The sequence below is a fragment of the Cryptomeria japonica genome, chromosome 3 (assembly GCF_030272615.1).
Source record: "Cryptomeria japonica chromosome 3, Sugi_1.0, whole genome shotgun sequence".
NCBI classification, from domain to species: domain Eukaryota; kingdom Viridiplantae; phylum Streptophyta; class Pinopsida; order Cupressales; family Cupressaceae; genus Cryptomeria; species Cryptomeria japonica.
Window position 1 is genome coordinate 360554650 of NC_081407.1, and position 11500 is coordinate 360566149.

Here is an 11500-nt window from a genome sequence, read left to right on the forward strand (position 1 = left end):
GTCCAATCTAGCATACCAAGATCTAGGGGCTTGTTTCAATCCATAGAAAGTTTTCCTTAACCTACAAACCATATTTTTATCATCTGAAAGTGAAAATCCATTAGGTTACCGAATATAAACTTCCTCTTCAAGACCTCCATTCAAAAATGCACACTTGACATCTGTGTGGGGGAAAAAGTGACACTAAGCAAACATGCCCTAATCTCACCTTCAATCACACATTTGTGGAATACGAAAGAGCCTAGAGGTATCACACAATTGGCTACTTCTTTTTGTGGAAGAGAGAGCCACGGGCTACCTATTAGGATTTCTATTCCTTTGTTGTAATTGAAAGATAAAATGATGCAAGTTCAATCCCTAACCCCAAAGTGCAAGTATGAACTAATAACAAGATTGCAGAATTGAACTTAAACTATGGAAAGCTATAAATACAAAGATAAGACAAGAATGTAAATGCCTACTTGGAGTTAAAATCTGATTGAAAATGTTTAGGATGGGGGCGCGGGCGCCACTGTCCTGATTCTGCCCCTGAAACTGCTCCAGAAACTATTGTTTTGCACTCTGGAAAAAGCTGTCAAAAATGCTGAAAATGCTATCTGTCAGGAGGACCAGGGCGCCCAGTGCCCCTGTCCTGGCAGGACCAGGGCACCCCACACCCCTGTCCTGGTCTTTTGCACTGCAATTTGGTGTGGAGTGCTATCTTGACCTGCTTTTCCCAGATCTGTCACCTGCGGCGTCGTCCAAGTCCCGAAACCTGCACTTATATCTGAAAAGGGTATGGGCGGCTATATAGGGTTTTGCCTTAGTCAAACCCCCACTTCGGTGATTTCCACCTCCACGAATAGCCAAGTTGTATTGTAAAATGTATTGTGTGTGCAGACCTAGTGTGTGTGCAAGGTCCTTAAATGCAAGAAAGCAAACTAGAGCAACCTAGAAAGTAAACCCTAATTGCTTGTAAATGATAATGTAAATGCTCTAAATCAAGATGCAAAGTGATCTAAAGCATGAATAAAGGATATATTGAAGCTTATGCAAAGACATGAAAACAACATGAAATCATACCCAACCCTTAAGGGAGGAGTACAAGCCAATCTTTAGTCGGTAATCTCCTATTGTTCTTCAATGTCTCTCAAGCCCTAAATGAATGAAATTGATGAATGCTTGATGGATGGATGTTGAATGTTATTGAAGTCTTCAAAGATCTGCTCTTTTGCTGCCTAGAAGGTCCTCCCAAGCCAAAAATTCGGATCCTTTCAAATGAAGAAAGAGAGCTCTTATATATGAAACCCTAGGTCTTAATTTCGACTTTTGGCTGACCTAGAGATTGAATATCCTGCCAATTTCTTGGGGTTAAGCTTTATTTTATGATTGGATCGCGCTCCTAAAATTTCGGGAAAAATGTCCGGGACCATGTGCACTCCGGGCACCATGGTCCTTTCCGGGCGCCATGGTCCCGACAACTTTTCACCAAATTTTCAAGGCCGTCGGATATGATGATTTTAGAGAGAATCCCGAAGTTACAGGTGATTTTGAGATGTTTTGACCCCCAAAACCAAGCCCGCAAGTTCAAAATAGGACCTAATTAGGGTTTTTGATTAAATGATGTATAGGACGAATAAAATGAAAAGGGCACACTTTAATGAAAGGGCCCAACTTTATGATGTGGGAGATGATGAAATAGGACCTTAGACCTAATTAATTTAATTAATTAAGTGCTAAGGGGAAATGCAATGCAAAATGCAAAATGTGCCAAGGCGGGTGCTAAACTAGGTGTGAAATTGTACAACCCTAGCAAGTGCGTACAATTTACGATGCTACATTTAGCCCCCACTTTAGCGGTCATATGAACACTACGTGCATATGCAAGCTAAAGTACAGAAAAGTAAACATTATTTGAAAAAGGATATATCCATAAGTCTGTCGAACGAAGCCCCCAGCAGTATCTGCAGTACACAGTTAGGAACCGCACCCTACAAAACACACGTTAGATCACAAAATCACCTAATGCTTACTAAGGAAGGTGATGAAAATTCGAGGGTAGCTATATGCCCCCCCCTGTTTCGGCTTGCTAATTTTAGTGAGTTGAAACAGGGTATCATGTTTACCACTTCGAATTGTTAAAGAATATTGATGACAAATGCTCACAAGAAGATTTGATATGAGATCAAAAACTAATGGAGAATCATTTGGTAAGAAAGAGGACTAAATCTCAATTCCAACACAACAAAGAGTGTGAGGTTTTGAGAGTTCTCTAACACAAGATGAAGGATGTAAATGGAAACAAAATGCAAAGAGAAGAAAAGAAAGGAGAAAAGCATGAATACACACATTGGTGATCCATGAGAAGAATAGTGAGAGAGAAAAACATGGACTTCTCGCCCCTAGATCTTGTCTAGGTGATCCATGTGAAAAAGGACATGGAAAACTAGCCCCTAGAGTCTGTCTAGGTGATCCATGTAAGGGAGGAGAGTGAGAAAGTCTAGCCTTATGCCGCTAGTTCCACTCAACCTCGTGCATGTGTGTGTAAGGGAGGTTAGAAGCACCTCATAGGAGTCTATGCCCGAGTATGCTACAACCTGTATATGTATAGTACAAAAGCGTGACATCTCGCTCTAAGAGTCTATGCTCTGGTTCCGAGAATAATCACCTTGCATAAAAGAAAAATGGAGACATCTTGCTCTAAGAGTCTGTGCTCTGGTTCCGAGAATGACCCATTGCTCAAAAAGTGTAATGTTTATGTCATAAGCAAAGTAGAACAAGGATACCTACCTTCATCACAAAAGAAGATACCCCAAAAATGCAACAATGTCATAGATCCAAGCAAGAGAGTTTTGCACTCTTTAAGCAAGGATAAGATAGTTGAAAAGGGATTTCTTGTAGTATGTGTAAAAGAGATCCTTAGAGGAGAAGAGATCTTTGTACAAAAGATACCTATCCCCGAGAGGAATTGTCCTAGACAAAGATAACATGTTATAGAATAAGACAAAGAAGAGAATAAGAATGCAATACTTCCTTCTTTTGCAAGGTGAAAGTGATTCTTAATGAAGGATGATGCTCTTTTTAACCCAATTAGGAGAGTGAATTCGCTATGGATGTATTTTACCAAGTGCAAAAGAGGTTGTAGTCAAGGACTTACACCTCTTGTAAGAGAGAACCCTTGAACAAACAACAACAAATGCGTACAAGGCATAACATCAAGTAATAAAGTCCACACCATCCACAAAATAGGAAAAAGTGGATCCTTAGATAAAAATAAGGAAAGATCATTGCCTCCCAAGGATAAGGACAATGAGAAGGACTTACACAATCTTCTAGGGAGAGATTTGGACATAAGAAAAAGAAGAGATGTATGAAATCATTCTTGTCCCCATAGGAACAAGAAACTTAGGCTATTATGTTGCTTCAAAAAATATGATTGCACTTGAAATTGTACCATCATGAATGACAATGAGCCCCCAGTAAATGAGCTACCAATGTCACATAATGATGAGCAACATAATAGCCATTAATGTTATTTAAAGACATGATAGACTAAATGAGGTATTTGAATATGACATGTTAAATGCTCAACTATAAGTGAGATCAAAAACATGTATAAAATGATGAAAATTGAAGAAGAAAAGTCACATGAAATCTTAGAAGAGGGATGAGTGTAATTTATTAGAGCCTTATCCCTAGAGGAAAGGACTTTATGATGAATAGGAGATAAAGATTCATAAGTGGATTTAGAAATTTGAGGGAATTCATAAAGAGATTTGTTTATTGCCAAGATTTCCTTATGAGGGGAATGAGAGTTGATAGAAGTAGAAGATGATTTAGTTGAATTGAGATCATCATCACTACTAAATATAGCATTTACATTGAGAGATGGTCTTTTAGATGCTTTGGTACGTTTTCAGGGATTATCGCCGAGTCCAAAGGCATAATTGTGAAAATTAGTCTCTAGAGGAACTTTTATCCCTTGTTCATGAGCGCCACAACCATTTCCATGATACCCATGCTTAGCAAAAATGCGAAAACCACGACCATAACGATTAGCCATTTCAGAAAGAAAAGGTGGTCTTTCATAAGACAAAGAATCAAATTCTTCAGAATTAGAGGTGTGAGGAGAAGAAGTTTGAGAAGCGGCCACAAAATTATTGCTCATAGGTTCAGGTAAGACTGATTGATCTCTAGTTTCTTCCTTCTTTTTAACTTTAAGCTCTCTAGGAGGAACCCTATACTCACCTACAAAGGTGGGATTGAAATCAAGGGATCCCCAATCGTCTTCTGCGAGAACCTTCTCAGGATCAAAAGCCTTTTTATGCGTATATTCAAGTCGAGAAGGATCTTCTTCAGGAGCTTCAAACTCATCCAAAGAATTTTGATTATCAGAGGGTAAGGATTCATCCATAGGTATCTTGTTCAAAGAGTCATTACTAGAAGAGGAAGGCTTAGATGTTTGCAGACAAGCTTGAAAATTAGTATCACCTATCAAGGTATATGTCTTATTGTTATAAATGAATTTAACTTGTCTATGCAATGTAGAGGGGACAACTTGCATACCATGAATCCAAGGTCTCCCTAATAACAAGTTGTATGTTAGATTTCCTGACATAACATGGATAGGAGTAGGCAAAGTAACGGGTCCCACTGTGATGGGTAAGGTGATAATACCTAATGAAGACTTAGCCACATTATCAAAGCCTCGAATGGGACGAGAGTCAGGCTCAATAAGGGATGTATCCACATTCATCTTATGCAATAGATTAATGCTACACACATTAAGGCCAGAGCCATTATCTACCAGTGTTCATCTTATAGCAGTGTCATTTATGATAACCACAATCATCAAGGGATCATATTGATGTTGAATTTCACTAGTAGGCAACTCATCTTGAGTAAACACAATTTGAGCTTTAGGATTCATCATAGAGTTAACTAAAGACACTATATTACTAGATGTATTAGGTGGAGGAACATTCAAATCTTTCAAGGCATCTTGTAACATTCCATGATGAGCGGAAGAAGTTTGGATCAAATCCCAAAGGGATATCTTACCAGGGGTAGCTTTAAGTTGTTCTATGAGATCATATTCCTTACCAAGAACTTGTGAAATATGTGGAGCTTGGGGAAGAATAGGTTGGGAAGGAGGAAGTGAAGTTGGGATAACTGGAGGAGGATTAGGTTGCCTATTGTTTCTAGTATTATAAGTATGGGCAACCGCATGATAACTCTCTCTAGTCAATTGCTTAGCATACTCATAAGGGCTCTTAGAGGAATAACCTCCTTGCATAGTAATAACCGGTTTCTTAGGAGTGCAAAAAGAATCATTAGCATAACCACCTTGAACCACTAAGATAGGCTTATTTAAAGGTTGAGAATTTTGAGAAGGACAAGCACCTTGGACAGTGAAGAGAGGTTTGTTAGGTGTTTCATTCACATGTATCAAATTGATTGAGGATGGTTTAGAGGAATGAACAAAAGTGTTGGAAGAATTATTGATAGTCTTCTCTTGCACTAAAATCTTATCACAGATTAAATCAATTTTAGGAGAGAGACAAGGGGTAGGCATTGATGTTCTAGTAGGAAGAGTAATACTAGGAAAGGTCATATCATCCTCTATCATCAAAGGATCTACATGGGGAATAAACTCTCTAGGAGAAGGATCAACATTACTCTCTAAAGTCTCACTTTTGAGAGGGAGATCTTTGAAAGAGATGTTAACCATTTTGCTTTGAACTAGGGTTTCCTTATGAGTAGAACCAAGTTGAGGAGAGGGAGATGCTTTATTTTTAGAGGGAGAATAATTGAGATTCAAGGAAGGGGAGAAACTATCAAGGGAGTTTCCAATCTTGATTTCATCCCCTTTGGCTAGGGGTAGAGAATAATCTATACCTTCTTCTAATGGTTCATCCCAAATAGTGAGGTTGTTGAAAGGAATGTTTGAAGTGTTGTCAATTTCGGGAGAGGAGATAACATTGTTTATTAATTCTGCATCCTTAGGAGGGAGAGCATCAATAGATGTGTTAAACTCATCCTCTTTCCTCAAAATAGGTTCAATAGGGGAGAGAGAATTAAGGAAATTGCTTATTATTTCATCTTCTTTCTCTAAGGGATGCTTATGGGTAAGACCAACTTTAGGAGAAGGGTAAGCATTTACCATTAATTCATCATCTCTAGTGGGAATTTTGTTGGAAAAGGAAAGGCCATCACTAGGAAATGTAGGGATAATGTCATCTTCTTGCACAAAAGGATCCTCATGAAGGGAGTGTTTTTTAGGGGACACAAAGGCATCAAGGGCATCATTCAACAAAGCATGATCATATCTATTAAAAGGTTTATCTTTTGATTCAAAAGGAGCTATCTCTTCATAGAGGGGATCATTGAAAACAACCATGTTACTAGATTTAGTGGAAGAGCTGATAGGAATGTACCCTTGAGAGGAATCATTCGACTTATATTTCTCATCACAACGAAATGGCATAGTAACAATGTTTATGAGTTTTTGGTAAAATGAAGGTTTGGTATATTTAGGTTTCAAAAATTCATCTAAAGCTTCATCACAAATATGAACATCTTGCAAATAAAAATCTGACATTTTGAAATTGCATAAAATTTTAAACACAATGCAAAGAAACACACTTTTTTTTTTTTTTTTTTTTCTTTTTAATGAAAATGAAATGAAAACACACTAAATCTAGATCTAGATCTAACAAATGCAATGCAAGAGGAAGAAATGATAGATTCACGTCGGGTTCACCAAAATGTGTGGGGGAAAAAGTGACACTAAGCAAACATGCCCTAATCTCACCTTCAATCACACATTTGTGGAATACGAAAGAGCCTAGAGGTATCACACAATTGGCTACTTCTTTTTGTGGAAGAGAGAGCCACGGGCTACCTATTAGGATTTCTATTCCTTTGTTGTAATTGAAAGATAAAATGATGCAAGTTCAATCCCTAACCCCAAAGTGCAAGTATGAACTAATAACAAGATTGCAGAATTGAACTTAAACTATGGAAAGCTGTAAATACAAAGATAAGACAAGAATGTAAATGCGTACCCGGAGTTAAAATCTGATTGAAAATGTTCAAGATGGGGGCGCGGGTGCCACTGTCCTGATTCTGCCCCTGAAACTGCTCCAGAAACTGTTGTTTTACACTCTGGAAAAAGCTGTCAAAAATGCTGAAAATGCTGTCTGTCAGGAGGACCAGGGCACCCAGCGCCCCTGTCCCAGGGACCAGGGCACCCCACGCCCCTGTCCTGGTCTTTTGCTCTGCAATTTGGTGTGGAGTGCTATCTTGACCTGCTTTTCCCGGATCTGTCACCTGCGGCGTCGTTCGAGTCCCGAAACCTGCACTTATATCTGAAAAGGGTATGGGCGGCTATATAGGGTTTTGCCTTAGTCAAACCCCCGCTTCGGTGATTTCCACCTCCATGAATAGCCAAGTTGTATTGTAAAATGTATTGTGTGTGCAGACCTAGTGTGTGTGCAAGGTCCTTAAATGCAAGAAAGCAAACTAGAGTAACCTAGAAAGTAAACCCTAATTGCTTGTAAATGATAATGTAAATGCTCTAAATCAAGATGCAAAGTGATATAAAGCATGAATAAAGGATATATTGAAGCTTATGCAAAGACATGAAAACAACATGAAATCATACCCAACCCTTAAGGGAGGAGTACAAGCCAATCTTTAGTCGGTAATCTCCTATTGTTCTTCAATGTCTCCCAAGCCCTAAATGAATGAAATTGATGAATGCTTGATGGATGGATGTTGAATGTTATTGAAGTCTTCAAAGATCTGCTCTTTCGCTGCCTAGAAGGTCCTCCCAAGCCAAAAATTCGGATCCTTTCAAATGAAGAAAGAGAGCTCTTATATATGAAACCCTAGGTCTTAATTTCAACTTTTGGCTGACCTAGAGATTGAATATCCCGCCAATTTCTTGGGGTTAAGCTTTATTTTATGATTGGATCGCGCTCCTAAAATTTTGGGAAAAATGTCCGGGACCATGTGCACTCCGGGCGCCATGGTCCTTTCCGGGCGCCATGGTCCCGACAACTTTTCACCAAAGTTTTAGGGCCGTCGGATATGATGATTTTAGAGAGAATCCCAAAGTTACAGGTGATTTCGAGATGTTTTGACCCCCAAAACCAAGCCCCCAAGTTCAAAATAGGACCTAATTAGGGTTTTTGATTAAATGATGTATAGGAGGAATAAAATGAAAAGGGCACACTTTAATGAAAGGGCCCAACTTTATGATGTGGGAGATGATGAAATAGGACCTTAGACCTAATTAATTTAATTAATTAAGTGCTAAGGGGAAATGCAATGCAAAATGCAAAATACACCAAGGCGGGTGCTAAACTAGGTGTGAAATTGTACAACCCTAGCAAGTGCGTACAATTTACGACGCTACAACATCCATCTGATAAACCTTGTATTTCTTACGTGCAGCATAAGCAAGAAATAATCTCACAAATTCAATCTTAGCTACCGGAGCAAAAGTCTCATGATAATCAATTCCTTCCTTCCAAGAATATCCTTTACATACCAATCTATCTTTATTCCTCACAACTTGTTCATCCTCATTCAATTTGTTCCTAAAGACCCATTTAGTTCCAATAACATTTTTTTCTAGGTTGGTGAACTAAAGTCCATATGTTGTTCTTTTCTATCTAATATAATTCCTCTTCCATAGCTCTCATCCTTCATTTTTACAAGCTTCAATAACTGATGTCGGTTCAACTTGAGAAATTAAACATACCTCATCAGCTACCAACCTTCTTCTTGTCATTACTCCTTTGTTCTTGTCTCCAATAATCTGATCTTCTAAATGATTTAACCTTACATACCTAGGAGTCTTCTAACTTTATGTTTCTTTTCTTTAATCTTTAGTTACTATTGAATTTTTTGATACTGTCGGGGTAACTGGTTCAACATTCTATTCTGGTACAGATGCTATCAGTTTATTTATGATCATCTCCACTTCTGGTTCACTCTCATAAGTTCTGATTTGACCTTTGTACTGCTCATCCACCTTGACATTATCACTCTCCATAATTCTCTACAATCTTTTGTTATAACATCTATATTCTTTTCTTTCATTAGAATAACCAAGAAATATCCCTTCATCACATCTAGGATCAAACTTTCCAATGGAATCATCTCTTTTCATATAGCATTTACTACCAAAGATTTTGAAATACCTAAATGTAGGTGTATGACCAAACCATAACTCATAAGGTGTCTTACTGGTGCCTCCTTTGATATGAACTCTATTGGATGTATATACCACCGTGCTTGCAACTTCTCTCCAGTAGATATGAGGTAGATTAGATTACATCATCATAGTTCTAGCTGCATCCAAGATAGTTATGTTCTTTCTTTTCACAACACCATTTTGTTGAGATGTTCAGGGTGCAGACAATTATCTCCTTATCCCATTCTTCTCACAATAACTATTAAATTCACCGGATGTGAATTCACCACACTGATCTAACCTTAAGCATTTAATCTTTAACCCTATCTCTGTTTCAACTTTAGCTTTATAAAATTTTCAAAGTCTTCAGATTTCTCCCTTAGAAAAGTAACCCACATCATTCTAGAATAGTCATCAGTGATTAGCATGAAATATCTATCACCCTGAAAACTTTTTATTCTAGCAGGACCACATAAATCAATATGAATAATATCAAGAAAATTATTAGATTTGTATTTTATACTCTTCAAAGAAGTTCTGACCTACTTTCCCATTTGACATTCCTTACATACCGGATTATAGGGCTTCACAATCTTAGGTATATCTCTAACAACCTTAGTTGAACTACTCTTTACAATGCAATCAAAATTCACATGACACAACCTCTTATGCCATAGCCAACTCTCATCAATTTGTGCAATCAAACATGTCTTCTCACTGAAGTTCAAATTAATGATGTTACCTTTAGTCTGAGCACCGGTTACAATCTCTAACCCATATATATTGATGATTATGCATTTTGCATCCTTGAACTGCAATTGAAATCTCTTATCCACCAACTGTCCTACACTCAAAATATTATGCCTTAAACCTTCAACATAATAAACATTATCAGTATTATGCTTACCATCCAATGATATAGTTCCTCTTCCTCTGATCATGCATGCTTTGTCATCTCCAAATCTAACCAGACCACCATCAAATTCTTGAAAAGATAAAAACATCATTTTATCTCTAGTCATATGATGTGAACATCCACTATCTATCACCCATTCATACTTTTCATCAAATTTAGCAACAAGGGTCTTTTCCTCGTTTTGAATGACAGGTTCCACAACATCTTCCTTGATAGCCAAAAATACCCATTCCTTTCCACTGACATATCCACTAGCTGAAATTTGTGTCGGTTCATCATCAAAATCAATCACACCTTCCTCATCCGCATAGTAACATGATTTGTCTTTGTTCCTCCTGTACTTATGCTTGTTCTGATAATCATGGTTAGACCTAAAAGATCTTCTAGCTTTCTCCTCAAATCTTGAATTCCTCTCAATACATCTAGATGCAAAAAGACCTATCTTATTACATGCAAAACATTTAAAAGTTGATTTCCCTTCATAGTTACTTCCTGCCAGACCTTTAGGTGTACTCTTCTAGAAAATAGGGCTTCAAGTTGCTCAAACTCTTCATCTTCTTTCTTCATTTCCTTAAGTTCCTTTGCATATAAAGCTTTCCAATCACTCTTGTCGGTTGATGATGTAGATGCATGAAAATCATATTCAGTCTTTGTAGTTCCTTAAGGGCCAAATTCTTCAAGCTCAAAGGTAGATAACTTTCCAACCAAAGTATCCCTATTAACAGAAGTGTTAGACATTGTTCTCAACTCATTAAGTTTAGTAGCCTTCATCTTGTAAGTCGGTGGCAAATCTCTCAGTTCTTTAGAAACAATCTCATCTTCGCTCAAAGATCCACCACAACACTAAATTACCATAACAATTTCATTAACTCTTTCCATAAAAGTAGTAATCCTTTCATCTTCTTCCATTTTCAGGTTCTCATACCTTACTCGGTAACCATCAAGTTTAGCAATTTTAACAGTAGGGTCACCTTCATTTAGAGTCTCCAACTTGTCCCATATAACCTTTGCAGATGATTTATCAATTAATCACATTACTTGCTGATCAAAAGTGCACTCAAGAGGGCTTCTCTAGCTCTATAGGCATTTTAAATGTTCTTATCCAAGTCTATCAGAGGAGGATTGCCATAACCCAAATTATATGGGGTATAGCCTTTATCAATGATCTCCACAATCTCTTTCCCATTACATCTCAATGAGTCTCCATTTGAATCTTACATACTCTATAATTTGTCAAATCAATCTTAGGGGTTTCTCTTTGGAAAACAACTACAGATGAATTATTAGATATCATAGGATCTTCCTCAAGCAGCTAAGCTTCTACAGAGAGGACCAAGCTCTGATACCAATTGTTAGAAAAATCTATGGACAACTAAGAGTGGGGGGTGAATCAGTTGTCA